The 19,756-nt window shown below is 40.9% G+C and overlaps 1 pseudogene; it reads right to left on the bottom strand.

The window, feature by feature from the left end:
* The window catches only part of LOC118010850, a 36,688-nt pseudogene continuing 16,932 nt past the window's right edge, over nucleotides 1–19,756 (bottom strand).

Raw genomic sequence — 19,756 nt, 5'->3', positions numbered from 1 at the left:
TCACGGCACCATGATCTCCTGGTGAAGAACAAGTAATATAAAATGGGTATAAAGAGGTTCCTGTCCCTTCTTACATGTCTGGTCGAGTCCTGGACGACTGGGCACCCTCATGGGACAGGTAGGTGGTCTCATCACCGGGGGGGTGCAGGTATCATTGGCCTCCCATAGGTGGCTTCTTTCCAGGAGCAGGTCCCATTGGCATCATCCCGGGAATAGGAGGGCCCATCACTGGCATCATAGGAGGGCCCCCCATATTGGGTGCTGGGATCATACCAGGGCAACTGGGAGGTGGTGGGATCATTGCCCCGCAGGAGGAGGAGCAGACAATGGAGTAAGAGGTATCTTTTCTTGTTGAAATGCAGCCATTGTTTTGTCCATCAGCCTCTGAGCCTGCTCTTGCATCCATTTCTGATAGTAGTCTTTCACCTACTTTGTGTTTCTTACCACTGCCGTGTGCCTTTCTCACAGATGCGGAGTCATGGGTGAGGCATGGGTCACAGCAGTCACAATAAAGCTCAGACACGTTGCTCTGCAGGCCGTTGGCCACTCTGGTCCCCGCCACCAGGAAATGATGCACCTATATGTTTGTGTTTTTCCCAGACCCCCAAAATAACCTATCTTAAGCTTCTCTGATACCTTAAGACACATTTTACTAATGGGTACACAAAATAAATCCAAATAAGCCCAGATGCTCACAGACACAGTTCAAGGCTATGGCGGCTGGATGCTGAGATGCTGAGTATCAATGAGGGGAAGGAGCTTGGTGGGGCTGCTCAGTGTCGCGCTGCCTCTATAATGGCTCAGTACAAAATAAATGCTGAATGCTACTTTCCCTTTTTGCCTTTTTCCTTAATGGGGAAAATCCCTTTCCTATTTCTCTTAGTTAATGCAAACTGGTACTAAAGTAGTTCTTTCTAAATAGCAAAGTGGTATAACTCAAACTTTGGAAAAACAGGGAATACCCATACTCGGTTACTCTAGAGAAAATGCAATATTTCTATTGTTCCAGTCTCCTAAGGGTTGACTTGATTTAATACCAGTAAGAAATACCTGAAAACTAACAGTCCACATTGCTGCCCCTGAATTTCTGGATCTCAGTCTATGAAATCTTTTAAGCTGAAACTATATCTGAATCCATGGCGGTAGGGTAAAGAGGTAGCAGTAGTGAAATCTGCGACGTGTGCAGAGGTTGGACTGTAACGATTCGTGTCTCTTCCAATGTTAAGTGGCATTCATTCTATGAGAAAAGCAGAAATCTATTTAACCAATTAAAATGTGAGGAAATATTGCTAAGGCTTAGCACAGTGAAAACATTAATATTATCATTAATAGAGTCGGAATGAGAATAGGGTCTCAAATACTTTCTTGAAGGCACTGAACTTGAATTATTTTCTTAAAAATAACTTCAGAGAAGTGTGTAATCATTGTGAAATTAAAGGAGGAAAAAATAAATATCACCCCAAATTCCACCAATTGGAAATAACACTTCTAATACTCTGGTGTAAACTCTTCCCAACATTTTATCAACATGTATCTGTTATGTAAGAAAAATTTTTATCATACTTTTCATACTGTTTTGAAAATTCTATTTCATTGAACAATGTATTATAAATTATCTCTCCTATATCATTAAATAGTGTTCAATAATGTAACTCTTAATGCTGGAGAGTATCTCATCCTTTAGCCAATCCCTAAACACTTTGTAGATAATTTTGAAAGTGGAATGAGGAGGACACAGTATGGGTAAGGCTTTATATAAAAATCTTTATGGCATATGCTGTAAAATTGTATGGATAGGAGGAAAAGTTTCGAAGGATATTTTTTACTGGGCAAAATCCAAAGCCTTAGCAAGTAACAAGTAACTTTAATTGTTGCCTTGTACCAAAGAAGGTTTAAGCACTTTACAGGTACAAATTCACTTATTCCTTATAGCAACCCTCTTAAGTATTAACTGCTCATGTCATACATAAAGGCACGAAGTTTTAGTCACTTGCTCAAGGCCACACAAGTGACGGATCTAGGAATGGAATGCAGGGGTCAGGCTCCAGGCCTGCCCTCTTAGCTACTGTGCTTAGGCATGGTATCGGAAGGGGTAAAGGCCAGATGTTAGCAGCCTCACCTACGGTTAGACCAAAGGTTACACTGACTGAACTTACTGATTTTACTTCTGTAGGGCTCAGTGGAGAGTGGATTGGGAATGATGTATATCCCATCACATTCCAGGAACTCATATTCCCATACCACATTTGCACAGAGGTGAACAGACCCCCCCACTTAGTATTGGATTATTTCTGCTTTTTCTTCCCCCCCTTTTACTTGATTCTCCCTAAAAGAAGATGGATGACTTTACTTGGTGAATTAGTAATCGGTAACAATCCAGTGGGACATGGCCAGCAGAAAGTGGGGTCACTGCCTTGCAGAGACAAGGTGCCAGGACCTGCCCTGCCCCTACTCTCTTCCTTCTTCTTGGATAACTGTGAGCAAACAAGCTAAACCACCATTGTTCAGTCCATTCTCCACCATTCGTTACCATGAATTCTTTGGTCCCAGCTTAGCTACATTTACCTATTCTCAGTAGGTTAGGGCCTGAAGACAGGAGGAGAGTCACTGAAACCCCAAACCTCCAGCCATTCTATTTGGCGGATTTTTGTTGTTGTTGTTGGTCTAATTAGGGGATCCTTTGGGATCACAAAATCCTTTGAAAATAAATGAAAGCTTTCTCCACTCATTTACACTTATTTTGTTGTTTCCAATTACAGGAGGCCCACAGAGTCCCTGAAGCCCATTCACGAACCACCAAAGAGTCCATGGGCCACGATTAAGAAACCCTGGATTAAAAATGCCTTAATAGGTCCTTTATGCCTTGATCTTTTTTTTTTAACCCTCCAATGCACTCAAAACTTGTTTAGTATTCTCAAAGACTCAACTCCAGTTCTAGGGGTTTGTAAGCAAATAACAACTCCCTTAATCCTAGCCCTAACCCTCCTGCTGAACACAGGAACGCTTGGTGGGACACAAGAGGCGCAGGTTTTTCCATTCACAGGAAGGTGGTCAGAGGAAATTTCTACGACTAGGGATGGCCATTGGAAAAATAAACAAGTTCAGCAGTTTTGAGTACCAAGAAAGTCATGAAGAGGAGAAGGAAATTAAGGGCAGAAAGATTGGCAGGATAAGAATGGCACTGGCTTCTGGGCCATGAAGAAGCCTTTCCTTGTAGTGTTGAAAATGTGCAAAGCACCTTGTTGTGAAAAATACCAGGGATGGACAAACAACCCAAAGATCAGGACGGCCGACTGGAATCCCTGCTCAGGCCTAAACAAAGGCCTTTTGAGGTTCTCTGAAGATCAGTGAGTTCTTTCTATATCCTTGCTTCTCCTTCCCAATTCATTTGATGTCTATTCTTTCCAGGTAAGGAGAATTCCCAAACTCTTTTTTTTTTCTTTTTTTTCTTGAGGGATTCTCATTTTGTAGGCTGAATATTGGGTGGAAATCATGTTTCACTCTCAAGAAAATCACTGGAAATATGCCCAGGATGAACTTAAGAATAATCATGTTGCATATACAAATACGATATTTCTTGAAAAGCATTTTATATTACATGAGTTTAGTGTTCACATACATATGAATGTAGCATGTACATTTATACACATCCCGATTAGTGGTAATATATACTTATTTCGTTGTAGACATATTAACAAGTGTGTTATAGAATAAAGCACTCTGTGATATTTAAGGTACCTCTGTGATCCTTACCCATGAAGGAGGAGGAAGCATGAGCACGGGCCTCATCCCAGGACACTGGTTCCTAATCACTCTACTGTTACCATCTAGGTAAACATAGATCCCTTAATCTAGAGATCCCCAGTGCTTGCTTATTAAATATTTAATTAATTGATTGATTCTAGGATTCCATGAATGACCTGAAATTGGTGGCCCACTAAGTTTCAGGCACTTTTCTTAGCCAAAGGTCAGCTGCATCTGACTTGGCAGCTTGCCCATTGGGTTTCCCCCAGAGATTATTTCAAGCACATGACTCATTCCATGGATGCTTTTAGAGCCAATAACCTCAGTACTAAGGACAAGGACTAGAGATGTAGCTCACCTAAGTTGCCTTCAACTAAAAGCGAGCAGGGAGAATCTTAATTGGCCAAGGTCTGATTGGAGACAAATTATAGACAAGGGAAACAAAATACCTCAATCTCAATCAACTTCAGTCTGTGTCACTCAAGTCCCCAGAGGAATTCACAGAGACCAAGTAGCTGACTGAGCTGGACCACCACAGGCCCAGCGCTCAGGTACTGGATTGGCACTCTGTCCTGTCATGTGCACTCACTGTAAGGGCCAGTGTGGTGAGAAGGGGCTTAAGGAACTTGTGTCTATTCCTAATTAGGCCTGGACTTGCTGTATGATTTTGTATTTCTCCCTTCTGCATGTCCTTTTCCCTGATTTATAAAGGTTCAGGCCCCTCCACTGAGAGAAGATAATGCTTGTATGGTATGCACTGGAATAGCTAGTTTGTACAAGCTTACCCTGGATGCCCTTGTTAATCACTATCTTGGGAATGTAGAGATCCCATTCACCCTCTATATTCCTATCAAGCAGATAGTGCAGAAGAACGTGTGGTTCAATGTTCAAGGTCAGGGGCTCTAGGAGTGGCCAATCCAGAGCATTTCCTCCATTTATTCTTTACTCATATATTAAAAATAAAATGCATTGGTTGTGTACCATAAGTTCTTAGACACCCTTCTAAATGCTGTAGGGAAGAGTCACAGTCCCAACTCAGCTAAAATACAGAATTCTTGGGGCACCTGGGTACCTCAGTTGGTTAAGTGTCTCTTTTTTTTTTTTTTTTTTAAAGATTTTATTTATTTATTTGACAGAGAGAGACACACAGCAAGAGGGGGAACACAAGCAGGGGGAGTGGGAGAGGGAGAAGAAGGCTTCCTGCTGAGCAGGGAGCCCGATGTGGGGCTTGATTCCAGGATGCTGGGATCATGACCTAAGCCAAAGGCAGATGCTTAACGACTGAGCCACCCAGGCACCCCAAGTGTCTACTCTTGATTGCAGCTCAGGTCATGATCTTAGGGTTGTGAGATCAAGCCCCACATCAGGCTCTGCACTGAGCACAGAGTCTGCTTGAGATTCTCTCCTTCTTTCCCTGCTCCTCCCCCTCCTCTCTCTCTCTCATATAAATAAAATCTTAAAAAAAAAAAAGAGGGATGCCTGGGTGGCTCAGTCAGCTAAGCATCTGCCTTCAGTTCAGGTCATGATCCCAGAGTCCTGGGATAGAGCCCTGGGTTGGGCTCCCTGCTCAGCCAGGAGTCTGCTTGTCCCTCTTCCTCTGCCCTGCTCGTACTCTCTCTCTCTCTCAGTCTCTCTCTCAAATAAATAAATAAAATCTTTTTAAAAAATCTTAAAAGAAAAAGAATTCTTACCTAAGTAGCTTTCAAAAATTGCCTTTTGGAAGAATATAGCGAAACTCAGATCTCCATATATTATTTTTAATATATGAGTAAATGAATAAATGAGGGCTTTTTAACCCATGCAGAGGGAATGAATGACTTCTTGACAATGTAGAATATGCTACAATAAGGTGAAATATATTATGATGAAAGCTTGGATTCAAAGGGAAATACAGTGAAATGAGCACTTGATTTGCCATCAGATACCCTAAGTGTGAGGCCTGAATGGTCTTTGACAAGGCATGTGGATTTTCTAAGCCTCAGTTTTTTCATTTGCAAGTGGAGACAAATAATAATATCCATCTTATTTGCCCCACAGGATTCTGGTAAGAATCAAATACTATCTGAAAATGCTTTGTAAACAATCATGTTATAAAAACACTTGATGTCATAATACCTGAACAGTATGATTACAGTTAATCATTACTGTTAATTATTCGTGATAATGAGTTAATTACCTTTGTATTTCCTTCAATATTAGCTATTGTTTCATTAGTAAGCTTTAACTTTAACTCATTAATTAGGAGAAAAAGTTTCCTACAGAAATTTATCTATTGTTTTCAATATAAATGGTCACTTTCTCTGACATACAATTTAGTCTATTGAATAATGTGTATGTGCATATTCTGATGACATCAATATCTGAGCATATTGCATTTCCTAAAGGCTTCTTAGGGGCCTTCAAAATACATATCCTTAGTTCCTTATCTGTGACTGCCAAATCTACAAATCTCTAAAAACTTTTTTGTTTTTATTTATTTATCCCAGTTAGTGAGACTATTCATTTCATTGCAGATATATCAGAGTGTGATTTCTCCTGTTGTCCAGTTCAGCTGGAGATATTATGAAATATATGGACTATGTAAGGTATTACCTTTCTAAAACCAGAAAAACTAAATTTCATAGCACATTTAGTTTCAAAGATTTGTGATAAAAGATTTTGAGCCTATGCTTTCAGAAGAAGTGAATGAAAACATAGCAACAATAGCAGCTCAGGCACATTGGAGATGAGTTTTCTCCTTGGAAATATATCAGAACTTAATCACTACAGTCTGTGTTGGCCTGACCTGCTGGGAAGTGCTCTTCTTGTCCTGATGGTACTTGATCTTCCCACTGAAATTATCCCTTATAGACAGCATCACATTCCTTTGAAAATCCTCAATGATGGCAAGTCTTCCTGCTCTTTTATGGATTACATTCTTGAGTCCAACCCAAATCATCAAAAAGCAAATCTGGGGGAAATGGTGGGCATTCAATCTGGGCAATATGTAGTCATTTTTTATTGTTATTGTTATAAAAAATAAATCTGGATATAGGAATATTGACAAGATGAGAAATCAATAAAATGGGCTGTAATTAAGTCTTTTCACAACTCACAGGATCTCTCAGATGGTTTATAATTGCTATTTTATAGAACTAAGTGACGATTAGATCTTCTCGATAAATTCTGCATGAGCAATAGGATCATGGAAAAACAAACATAAAACATTATTACCTAGATATGGTAACTTTTGTATTCTAGAATAGCAGAATCTACATAGAAGAATTTATTGTTTTTTTTCTGAAAATTTGCTTCCAGACATGATTTAGTAACTAGTACTAAACTCGCTTTCTTGCTGTTAAAAACTAGAAAACTAGGTGTGTGTGTGGGGGGAATGCAACAACTCTTTCCAGACTATGGACAACAGATAGTGCAAAACTATGATCCTTGAAGAAAGGAAAACAAGTGAGGTGGGCCTTAACTATCATTCTGAATTTCTGCCAGAAAGTACCTGTATCCCAGCACAGAGTGGGAAAACCTAAGCAGAGCATGGAGTTCTCCCTAAATTGAGGAGTCAGGCTTGAGTACAGGTTGGCTGAGACAGCTGGTTTATTGGTTAGAGTACCATATGCAGAGAAAGAAGTCTAGAAATCTGCATGGGGTCTCCCTAAGCCTTTGATTGACTATTAATCTATGCATAATTATGAGGAAATTCCACCAGACCAGGTAAAGAACAACTTCTGGATCAGAACTGGCCTCTAAGAAGGTCCTCATTGAATAAACTCTTCTACAATTTAAAAATAATAAAAATCACTAATACCATTTTACATTTTTATTATTATCTCATGAAATGAACGGAAAATAGATCAAAGCCAATAACTTAGGTAGGTCAAAGATATATACATTATTAGACTGCCAAAGTGACAAGTTTTTAATGTTGGTCAGACAATTATAATTATTTTACTTTTATTCATTTTTTAGTAATCTCTACAGCCAACATGGGGCATGAACCCACTACTCCAAGATCAAGAGTTGCAAGCCCTTCCAACTGAACCAGCCAGGCTCCCCCGGTCAGATAATTATTATGATTGACCAGTATATTGCCTTTATTTGGGAAGAGAAAAAACAAAATTAACAAGTACCATCAAAACTATATGATTTCATTCATATGTAGAATTTAAGAAACAAAACAAAGGGAAAAAGGGAGAAAGAGAGAGAGAAACTAAGAAACAGACTCTGAACTCTAGGGAACAAAATGATGGTCACCAGAGGGGAGGGGATGGGGGGATGGATGAAACAGGTGATGGGGATTAAGAAATCCACTTGCTGCGATGAGCACTGGGTATTATATGGAAGCGTTGAATCATTATACTGTACAACGGAAACCAATACTGCACTGCATGTTAACTAACTGGAATTTAAACAAAAACTTTAAAAGAAACTGTTTAAAAGAAGAGGCATAATTATGGATTTTGAGATATGTTTTTATTTTCTGGGAATAAACTTCATATAGCATAGAAGTCCCTGTTGGATTTGGTAGCTTCAAACTCATTATATGTCTTCCTAAAGTAAAAGCAGGAAATACTTCAACCAGGTAATGAGAAAATGAATCAAAACCATATTTATCGGAAGTCTGTCTTCTAAGTTGGAAACAATAAATTGTCTTTTCTTAGGAATGATGTCCCAGTAGAACTCCTTTTGGAACGTAATGCAACTGAGCTTTCCGGAAATCACCGAAGACAATCAACACACCTCCACTGGGAGGAATAGCTATGGGTGGGGGGTGGGGGGGGAAAGCCTGGAGACCTAGGGAGACATTTCAGGGAAAGGCACTGTTTGAACTTGTTCTGGGAGGGCCCAGCTGATCAGTTAGATTACCTTTTCCAAACACAACAAAAGCTCTTCAGGGTAGAACTGCAGTCCCTGGGTAAAGCTTCCTATTTAAAAGCAGAGATTGCCTGTGGCATTGGGGCACACCCAAGTCCTCTGACAACTGGTTTCAAGGCTTGGGGAGGTAACAAAAAAATGGGACTGAGGCAATGGGGTTTCATCAAAACTGTAGAACTAGCAGCTAGCGCAGAGGTAGAAGGAGTCGTAGAGAGAAGAAGGTGGGGGTGGAAGAGGGAAAGGGGAGGAAAGGGATCAATTAGGAAGGAGGGATGGGTTAAGAAAAAAAACGTGGCCAACTTGAACCAAAGTCGTCCAAAGAAACCTTTTGTAGGTTCATTGATCTCCCAGGCTTCTATTTTCTCCAGTTTTTCTCACTATTTTCCTTTGAATAGCAATGGAACAGTATGCATGAGCTTTTTACAGGGATGATTTCCCCCAAAATAATAGTTTTATTGTCAGCCAAATCTAAGTTATAATCTCACAGCTGACCGTTTTTCAGCTAAATGACCTAGCTTAGCTCAGTAGAGTTGCTCACTTGAAAACTGGAAAAATGATGGGTATCACCCGGGCTGGTTTTGATTAAATTCCATGCACATGGCAGACACTCAATGAATATTAGTGAACTCACTGAAACCCTAAGCCAATGGACTGGCCGAACAGGTTTGAATTGTTGTTACTAGCTATGCGGCTGTGGACAAGATAGACCACTTGGTTAAACCTCAGTTTCCACAGCTAGAAAATGGGAAAGTTATAAGATGGTAATTTGCCTACTTTGTGTGGTTGGCTGGGGGGGTTAAATGGAAAGGAAAAAAAATATAAAATATTATATTCCTGGATCCGTTACGATGAGAGTACATTAAATGTTGGCACTTATTAGCACTTTTTCTCTATAAATGGCTGCTGCTAAACTATTCTTACTAGGGACTCAGTGCCTACCCTTTGAACAGTGTTATAAATAGGGTCATCCAAGTAGCACATTGCCTCACTGTATGACATCAAATGACATGTAAACGGTGATAACAAACTGAGGACAGAAGGTGAGTCAGAAATGCTCAAGTTTCATTGTACTTACTGCCTGAAAGCAGGCGAAACCGAAAATGAGAATGAACCCGCACTTCATCTGCCTGTTCCAGCATCAAGACAAGTGGCCTTCATTTTAAACAGTCCCCAAGTCCCTCATTTATTTAGGAATCAAAAACAAATGATAAAATTACTTCTTTATGAAGTACCTGAGGGGTTGTGAAAGCAGATTTCTCGAGATACGGAAACTCAAAGAGACGATAGCAGCAATGTTAGCAAAACTGAAACCATTTTTCATCATTTTCTGATTAAAAATGATAATAATTCAAAATATGTACAAAAGAGATCTTTCTGAATATTACTGAGGCAGAATGGGAGATGGAGGTAGGATGGGATTTTTGTACGGAAAGAATACAGCCGGGAGCTTCATCTTTCACTAAAGAGCTCCTGAGCCCTAGTTGTGGTGGGAGGTGCTAGAGAGACAGATAGAAATGAGATACTGCCCAGAAGTCCTCCCCTTTCAGAACACTCAGAATATAATAACATATAATGGAGATAAATGATTTTAAACTTTAGGAGGAAAAGTGCTACATACATACCAAGTATTAACAGGCTGCATACATTTTTATACTAGGACTTAATTTTAATAACCTAGTGATGACTAACTATCAGTAATAAAATGGAGGCTGGGTGGCTCAGTCGGTTAAGCATCTGCCTCCAACTCAGGTCATGATCCCGGGGTCCTGGGATCAAGTCCTGCATTGGGTTCCCTGCTCAGCAGGGACCCTGCTTCTCCCCCTGCTTGTGCTCTCTCTCTCTCTGACAAATAAATAAATAAAATCTTTAAAAAAAATTTAAGAAGTACAGAATTGACAGGTATATTAACTAGTACAATACCACATATTTGGTGAAAAAAATGACAATTAGACATATTTTTGAACTCATATATGCATGTACTTATTGGCACAGGCTTGTATATTACGGTCTTTAATAACATCTTCGTTGCTCATTTTTGTTCAGTGAAATGATTATTGGTGACCGTTTGCATAATTTAGTCTTTCACAGAAAAACTTTGCCAACTGTCTCTTCTTGATGTCCAGGCTTACTTGGCTCTCCGTTGACCTGATACTCAGAGAGAGCAAGTGATTTAATGGTGATCTTCCTTATGCATTGAGGAAGATTAGGGAACAGAGTTTTCTTCTGTTTGGAGGAATTGGCCCGTTACATGATTTAAAATAATCAGGCCTCCGAAGACACATGGATCATGCCGCAGGTCAGACAAAGACCCGGCTGTGACTTGTAAAATAGCCCACTGGTGTTGAGTCCAGCCCCACTCACCCTCAACTTAAGCCCATTTCTGTGTAATCTGTAATGAGAGAGACGCATACCTTCAAGTGGTATATTCTAGCAGATAGCAGTGCTCACCTAGTGACAACAATTCTTCCCTTTCTTTATGCAGAAGACAAAAAATGGCTTCCCACACTTCCGTGTACAATGCAGAATGTTCTAAGGATGGGAGGAGGAAAGCTGTCAGCAGAGACGACAGAGATCCTTCTTTCGGCAGCTGCACTTAAGCTGCAGGCTAGAGCTCTCAAAGCCCAACTTAATAGAATGATAATAATGAATAGGTTTCCACTCCTTCTAGAAGTCAGGCCAGGTTCTAAGTTTTACATGAGCTAGCTTATTTAATCCTTACACTGCATCTCTGAAATAAATACTATTATTGTAGTTAGCTGAGGCAAATGAGATCCAACAAGGCTTAGAAATTTCACCAAGATGACTCAGAACTGAAATTTGAATTTACATTCCAAGTTTAATTGAACAGAGTATCAAGTAAAAAGAAAAAAAATGTTGTTTGAAAACATTCAACTGAGAGCATGATCTTACACAACACATACACTCTACTACTATATCTTGCCCTGTTAGATCAGGCATAGCAACACATTGATTGAAACTTGTTGAAAATATTGGGCGATGGCTTTAAACACATCACAGTATGAAATGGTCTTGAGTGTATCTTTAGTGCGTGGATGCAAATAAGCAATAATCTATAGGTAATTACATAACTGGACTGAGTTGAATCATAACGAAGCCAGTTGATGTCAGATATGACAGCTTTCTTCTTTGTCCATGGCTTAGAATAATAAAAACAGCTACATTAGTGGTGAATAAACTATGTTCCAGGCACTTTTCAAGTGTTTGAGATGTATTATCTTATTTAGTTACCAACACAATCCTATGAGTAGGTATTATTCCCCTTCTACAGACCAGAAAGATCTAGTGGTAGAGAGCTTAAGTAATTTAAGTAGGATGCCATGGCCAATAGTAAGTGGCAAAGTTAGATATTGAACCTGACAGCCTAATTCCAGAACATGTATCTTTAGCAACTACATGCTGCCATATCTGAGAAATGAATCAAAGTGCCAAGTATGGGTACCATGGTGGAGCGGAGTCTGGTTCACAAGGATATTCTCAAAGACTACAGAGTGCTAAACAGAAAATGTGCCTTCTTAGAAAAAAAACTTCTCACTGATGACTGAGTTGAGACAGAACTGCCTCTGTGACCATGTTCTAGGTAGTTTTCTTTGAAGTGTGGCCCCTTGAACTATCCAATTGTATTGGAACTTTGGATCCATGTGTTGATATGGCCATCCTTGGCTCTCCTCCTCCACCAAGTTCTCATCACTGCTTGCCCTTGCTAATATTGGACTGGCAGCCTCTGAGCAGTTAATGGGTGGGCTGTGGCATTTCTCCTTAAAGGGCCTTGCTCCTGGGAAGGTTCAGTGGCCTTTCCCCCCCTTCCTGTTGTTCAGCATATCCCTGCCCTAAGGTACACCACTGTGCAAATTACCATCATTGATGGAATCCCAGGGCACATGAGAAACCAGTCAAATGCAACATAATGCCATGACACACAATTAATTTAAGGAATTGAAGGAATTAAAACAGTCTTTTCTAGACACTGCTTTTGACTTCCTTTCTAGCAAGGCACCCCCTCCCCTGTATCACCAATATTTCAACCTTCATCTTTTCTTCTTTAGTGCACTCCCCTAGCTAGATAGACTCAGCTCAAGTTCTTCCTTTCAGGTTCCCTAGGTCATTTACGAAGTGGGGAAAACTTCCTCTCTGAGCCTCAGATACATTCCTTTGCTCTATAGACCAAGCTGTTCTGCTCAGAGATCTGTCAGATCTTTCATGACCAGAGCCACACTGACTGAGGCATGCTGTCATTCAGACAGGAGAAGGGAATCGGCCGAAACTCAGTTGCCCCGAGGGGACTGGACGAGGTAAATATTGACTCTGTAGGAAGTAGGTTCTAGGGAAGCTCACCATCTAGCTTCGGGTCTGGTTTCACTATCCTGTGCATGGATCGGTTGGAAGAAGATGCGCCGGTTGGAGCACCTTTGAGACATTTTATTGTTCTCAGCCCTAGATGAGATTTTGGCCAATGGTTCAGGGAGGTGTCAGTTTGAGATGACAATGGGAACTGGAGAAATAGAGAATCAGGTTTCGGGGGCGGGGAGGGGGCGGGAAGGCAGCTTCCCACAGGGCATCAGAGAAGCAGATAACGGGACAAAAGAAAAGCCACATAATAATATGGTTACAGAGAAAGGCTACTTCCTGGTCAGGCCTGGATTAATCCTCAAGCTTAATGAAGGACAGAAGAAACAAATCCATCCCCCACGTTTGGAGAATAAGAGCAAGCTGTCTTTGACCCAAAGCCTAAGTGGGGCTGAGCCCACATCCAGAGCAAAACGGGAAGGAAGCCAGGACTGCACCATCCCCCCAATCACACTGCCACTCTAAAGAAAGCCTCTGAGCAGCTGGCCTTCTCTTCTATATACACAACCTCAGGGTCACACAGTCTCACTGTGAAACCAAGCCAGGGATTTCTGAGTCCAGCTTCATAAATCTTCTAGCACTCTCTTCTCATTTCCTTGTCCTTGGTTCAAAGCTTTCCAGGGGACCTTATTCCCTGCACTCCAGATTTGGGTCTATTTATTTTATTTTATCATCATTATTTTTTTTTTCAGAACATATACCATCTCTGAAATGCTTGAGCTTCTTCTCCAGGACCTCTCTGTTTCTTCAGAGTTGGCTTTTTCTCCCCAAGCTGCCCCACTTACATCAGACTTGCCCTGCTGTCTCTTCGACCAGGGGCGTTGTGTCAACACATCACTCTAACTCTCTTTTGTGACAATTCTTCCTTACACCTCCAGGCTGAGATGGCATTGAAACCAGTATTTCCCAAACAGGACTCGCCTTTATTCCTAGCACTACTGTGTTCCCTATTTCTGTTCATCACTTACTCCATCTACATTTCTTTTCTCCTTCTGTATTGAATATCCCATCAAAATCATATTAAATGGATCCAAATAAAACTTCCTCGATTGGTCCCCTATTTTTCATCTTGCCTGCTTTTCTGTAGCACCAATTATCTCTTGCTTAAATAGTCACAAAGCCATCCAATGAATGTCTTGCATCTTCACCATTTACTACTCTTCCCCACAATGAATCTTTCATAGAACTGCCTGGTTAATATTACTGGAACAAATCACTGCTCATATCATTTCCTGCTTGGATATCCAATGCCATTATTCGCCGATGTTTCTTAATACTCATGATCTGCCTAGCAACCTACAGTGGAAACAGATGTCATCCTGGGAATATACACTAGTATCGTTTTGGGGACTCATGCTCTCATTTTCTCATAGATAGATCTGACATCGATACTCCCTATCACCACTACATAGCATAGCAACCTCTGCATGGCAGAGAGAATACTAAATTTTTAAGTTGAGGCCAACATTCTCATCCTCAGCTGCATTTGTGTGGTCTGGATAATCTGGCTCCTGGAATCAAAACACTGCTCCTTACCCAGTGCTCAAGCATGCTCAGAAGTCCTTTTTAGGTGATGGTTTTCCAAGACACGTGTGGGCTGGAACAGTTACACCAGATCAGTGTGAGAAATAAGCCTTAGATTGTCTATGCTGCAACTTTGCAAGCTGTTTTACCAAGATGGCAATTTTAATGATAGATCCAGAATACTCTGGGCACCCTCCTGCCTCCCTACCCCTCCAGGAAGTGCTGCCATCGTGGGTGTTTACGAGCCCTGATGGACTGTTCCCACATCATCAGGCAATCAATCATGAAAAGGAACCAAAGAATTTTTTCTCTAGCCTACTAATACCTTTTTAACCCTTAATCATATCAATGATATGGAAATTGATAAGCTGCAGGAAATGCATTCGCAAAGCCAGAAGGGATGGGGGGAGATGCGGAGAGAAGAGATCCTATGATCTGAACAGTTTTATATAGGTAGTTAAGACACCCTTAAATCTGGGCAACTTGACAGCTTAGGCTGATCTCTTTACTTTGCCAACTCAAATGTTCTGCAATTCTTCTTAAGTTGTTGACAGGTTGTTAAAGCAGGGCAACGTGCCCTCATCTAACCTGCCTCGGCGTGAGTCTTTGCTCATGGCCCTGGATCCCTGACTTTGCTAGGGGAAGGCGTGGCTTTGGGAGAGTGTACCAAGTTCATAGTCTTGAAGTCATAGTATAAAAGACATCAAAGGGGTTGTGCTCCTATGCACAGGCACAATAAGCAGGGCCTGGCACTGGTAGGTAGGAGATATGCCCAGGCTGCAAAAGAAAGATCTGAGAGAGAGAGAGGCAGGTCAGAGGCTATCTTTGGGCACATTTACTTACGTTTGTACAGTGAAGGCCAACTCCTGCAGGCTTTGCTGTGGTCCAGTCATCATTTAATTTGAGGATGTCGTGTAGTTTTGGCTTGATGAGCTTTGTTGATGAAATGGTATTGGGTTTGCTGCAATAAGGTTGGAATTGATGTAATAACCTTTTGAACATAAACACGATAGCAAGGAAGAGAAAAAAAACAAGATCATTTCATTTCACTCAACAAAACAAAATAAGAACCACATTTCAAATCCCTTTTCTGTTGGAACCAAAAACATGTAGATAAAAGCCTGTTCTAAATCTTTACCCTTCATGAAGAGTAAAGTCACAGAAGCCAATTTCATAAGAGTCAGAGCACAAAAGGCATTTATAATCCAAATATTCTCCAGCCCCAAATGAAGTTGCATTAATATCAGTACTCATCGGTAGTAGCTACATAATTTGCAGAGCCTGGTGCAAGTGAAAATGAGGGGCTGCTTATTCAAAAATTAGGAAAAAATTGGCATTAAAGGAACCCAAATATAAAGCTTTTTCATTTTTTCTGCAGTCTTTTTTTTTTTTTTTACCTATAATGGTTTAAATGCCCCTAAGTAAAGAAAACTTAAAACTTGCTTGAATTTTACCACTCATTTCTACATTGTACAATGTGATTTTTTAAAAGCAAATATAGTACTTCACTTGTTTGTAAAATCAGTAACATTACACAATTCTTCCTTTCCAGACTGCACACGCATATGAATTCTTCCTTTCCAGAGTAGTGGAAACACTGGACAAAACTCAACTGTTTTTATTTCACTTCTTGATACACACACATTGTGCCAACACTCTACCTTTGGCTTATTGATGGGTAAGGAGGGACCAAAAGACAACAAACTGTGGGTGGCCTTATTTTTCCTTTTCCTTCCATTTCATTATTTTCAGTGTAAGGGGTTGGCTAATACAAGGAACTAATGCAAGAAAAAATAAGGAAGTTGTACATTGTGCTGGGTTCTCGGGGACTCAAAGTTTTCCCACTTATTAGCACTCTAGTTACAATTATTAAAAAAAAATTAAAGACAAGAGTTACAGTTAAAGAAATATGGTGATGGGACAGGTATCACCAGTCAGGATGATATGTTAAGAAAGTAGTAGGGAGAACTGAAGAATTTCAGAGGAGAGAGAAAGCAAGAGAGTGGGAAAGGTCAACCTCATCAGTCACACCATCCTCATCAAATTTTAAATAAAAGGAAGTAAGAGTCTCTTACGTGGGAGAATTTGAATGATGGTTGGCATTTGGAGAAGTAAAAATGGAAAGAAAAAACAAGATTAGGGCCAATGTCATAAAAAATTAGGGCAGAAAGATAGTCCTGGATCAGAGTGTGAGACCCTAGCTAAAGCATTTCAATTATTGCTATAGCCATTGTTATTATTAATAAGAAAATAATAAGAGCTACCATTTGGTAATTCCCTACTCCATGCTAGGAACTGTGAATTAATCACAGTTATGAATTAATTAACTCCTTTCATCTTCATGACAAGACACGAGTTAGGTACTATTAATCAGATTCATTTTTACAGAAGAAGAAATTATGTTAAATAACTTGCCCATGACCTCACAGCTGGCAAATGGAAATGCCAGAGTGTTTAAGGGTAAATAATTGGAGCATCTGGAGCAGGGGCATGACAGAATGAGAGATAGCTGAATCTGCCAATGATGAGCAGGACCTGTGGATGGGGCTGTCTGGTGGCGGTTGTTAAATCAAAGGCAATATAGAAATATATACACATGAGGGGCACCTGGGTGGCTCAGTCGGTTAAGCATCTGACTCTTGATTTTGGCTCAGGTCATGATCTCAGGGTCCTGGGATTGAGCCCAGCATCAGGCTTCATGCTAGGTGTGGAGTCTGCTTAAGATACTCTCTCTCCCTCCCTCCCCACTCGTGTGCCTGTTCACACACAGGCTCCCTCTCACTCTCCCTCTCAAAAAAAAAAAAAAAAAGAAAAGAAATATATACATGTGAAATTTTAAAAGCATGGACTAGGGAGCAATGGAAGTGGAAAAAGAAAAGAAAGACATAAGAAACAATGCAGTAGAAAAAGCGACAGGTTTCCGGGCTGGGTATGTCATTGGCTAAAAGACAGCTAAGAATCAAAGGTGGTCAGTTTATACCAGCGATATATTAATCCAACCCTGTCACACTTTGTGCGGGTCAACCAACGATTTAGTGAGGTAAGGGATTTATCTTGAAGCATCAGCATTTCCTGTTTATCTTATATTTGTTCACGTATTCATGAGTATTAAGCGCTACACAAGATACTGAAACAGCCAACATTTCAATGAACAGTATTTTATTGACCACTTAAACCCTTCTAGGTACCAGGTTATAGAGGTGAATAAGGTAGATAAAGTCCCTACTCTCAAAAAGCCTGCAGACTATTGTAGAAGAAATAAAATAGACATAAATAGGAAAGAAAAAAAAAAAGAACATAGCCACCATTCCCCCCAAAATGATAATATCAAAATGTCAAAGAATAAATAAATAATATGAAATAAAAATTAAGATAATGTCAGAAAATGCAGGTGTTATGAAGCAAGGCCAGTTATAAAGCAGAGCGATGAGTTTGAGAGTGACTCGGGAGTAGCACATTTAGATAAGAATGGTCAGGGTCGGGGCACGTGGGTGGCTCAGTCTGTAAAGCCTCTGACTCTTGGTTTCAGCTCAGGTCCTGGTCTCAGGGTCGTGAGATCGATCTCTCGCTCTCTCAAACAAAAAATCTTAAAAAAAAAAAAAAAAAAGAATGGTCAGGGTCGTCGGAGGACCTCAGCTGAGCTGCAATTTGAATGAAGTAAAGGCAGCCATGTGGTGAATAACTTTGGTGCCAAAGGACCCCAAATGAAATGAGTGTGGTATGTGGGAGAAATAGCAAGACCAGTCTGGCTGGAGGGTGGTGAGGGAGCGGGAAAGCTGGAGGTACTATCTTGGAGGCTTGGATAATGGCCAGGTCATGTAAAGCTAAAAGACCCAGTTTCTCTGCCCAAGCAACTCCCAGTCAAGTGCAGGAGACCTACTCATAAACAGATGTTAACTCTGCGCTACAACGTGCTAAGTGCTGACAACAAGCAGCCTGCACAGGTGATAAGCGAGTACAGAAGATTAGCTACACCTCCTGGAACTTGATGGGCTCTGTGATGTTTCCCCCGCCCAGACCACCACCACCCCCGCGACCTGCACAATGCCCTCCTGCAACGTGGTTCCAAGGTCACCAGCCCCCCCAACCCCCCTTAATCTGAGTGTCCCTCTGAACTGGCGAGCAAAGAATTGGGCTTGCTGCCTATAAATCGCTTTGAGCCCTTGGGAAGAGAGGCACTCAGTAAACAAGGCCTGGGATTATCTCATTGATTCATGAGATCAAAGCACTTTACAAACATTAACTAATTGAGCATATCATCTTACAGAATGTCAGTGTTGTGATGAGTCTCTGTTGAAGCTCTCTATTCTTCCTAAAATGCCTAACTACTCTTGGAAGGTATGACTTTCACATTGATTTCAATGGGCAGAAAGCCTTTATTTGTCCCTCCTTCTCTACTCCTAAAAAAATGATCTCAGCTCCAGGAGTGGGGGAGTTTGGTGAGGATGGCACTTGACAGAAGCCTTGGGTTCCTTACCTCACAGCCAATCTGAGAACTTTGTTTGTTAATGAAACTAAGACTCTAGTGTCCAACCCTGTGTGGTCCCATCCCCTTGGCATGCTCTGTGAACTCAATGACCCCTGTCATCTTGGCCAACTGTCTCACAAATAGATTTTGTCACAAAAGAGGCTGGGCAAGAAAGCACAGATCCATCCATGCTTCAGAATCGTTGGTTGGTTTGTTGAAAATGCAGGTTCCTAGAATTCTCTCAAGAGCTCTTGACTCAGAATTTCAGGAATCTACATTTTAATAAGCTTTGTAGCTGCTTCTTCTGCATGTGCAATTGAGAACTATCTCAGAAAAATCAACCCAAATCTCAGGTCAGTTCGGTCCCATTCAGTACATATTTATTAAGCACCAAGGGCACTAAGCCAGAGGCTGCTGAGGAGACAGAAAAGGAAGACCCACTTCCAGCTCAGGAAATACACATTCCAGAAGGAAGAAAAAAAGACTAAGAAGGCAGGTGATTTAAATACAATACAGAGCATTGATAAAGATATGCAGAATATAATGGTGAGTCAGAGTAGGCAGAGATGGCACCCATTTGGGGTCCAAGGAATGAAGGGTGCAGCCCTTCCAGTTGGACTTTGCGGAATGACAAAGATTTCACCCATCACATCCTACTGGTCAGGAGCACAGACTTTGAAATGAAACGTTTCTAGATCCTGGTCATGGCTCTGCTAGCTCACCGTGTGATCTTGGGCGAGTCACCTAACATTTCTGTGTTAGTTTATTCACCTACAAAATGCGGTGGCT

The sequence above is a fragment of the Mirounga leonina genome, unplaced genomic scaffold (assembly GCF_011800145.1).
Source record: "Mirounga leonina isolate KUSES-001 unplaced genomic scaffold, KU_Mleo_1.0 Mir_129, whole genome shotgun sequence".
NCBI classification, from domain to species: Eukaryota; Metazoa; Chordata; class Mammalia; order Carnivora; family Phocidae; genus Mirounga; species Mirounga leonina.
This window is presented reverse-complemented; position numbering and strand designations above follow the sequence as displayed.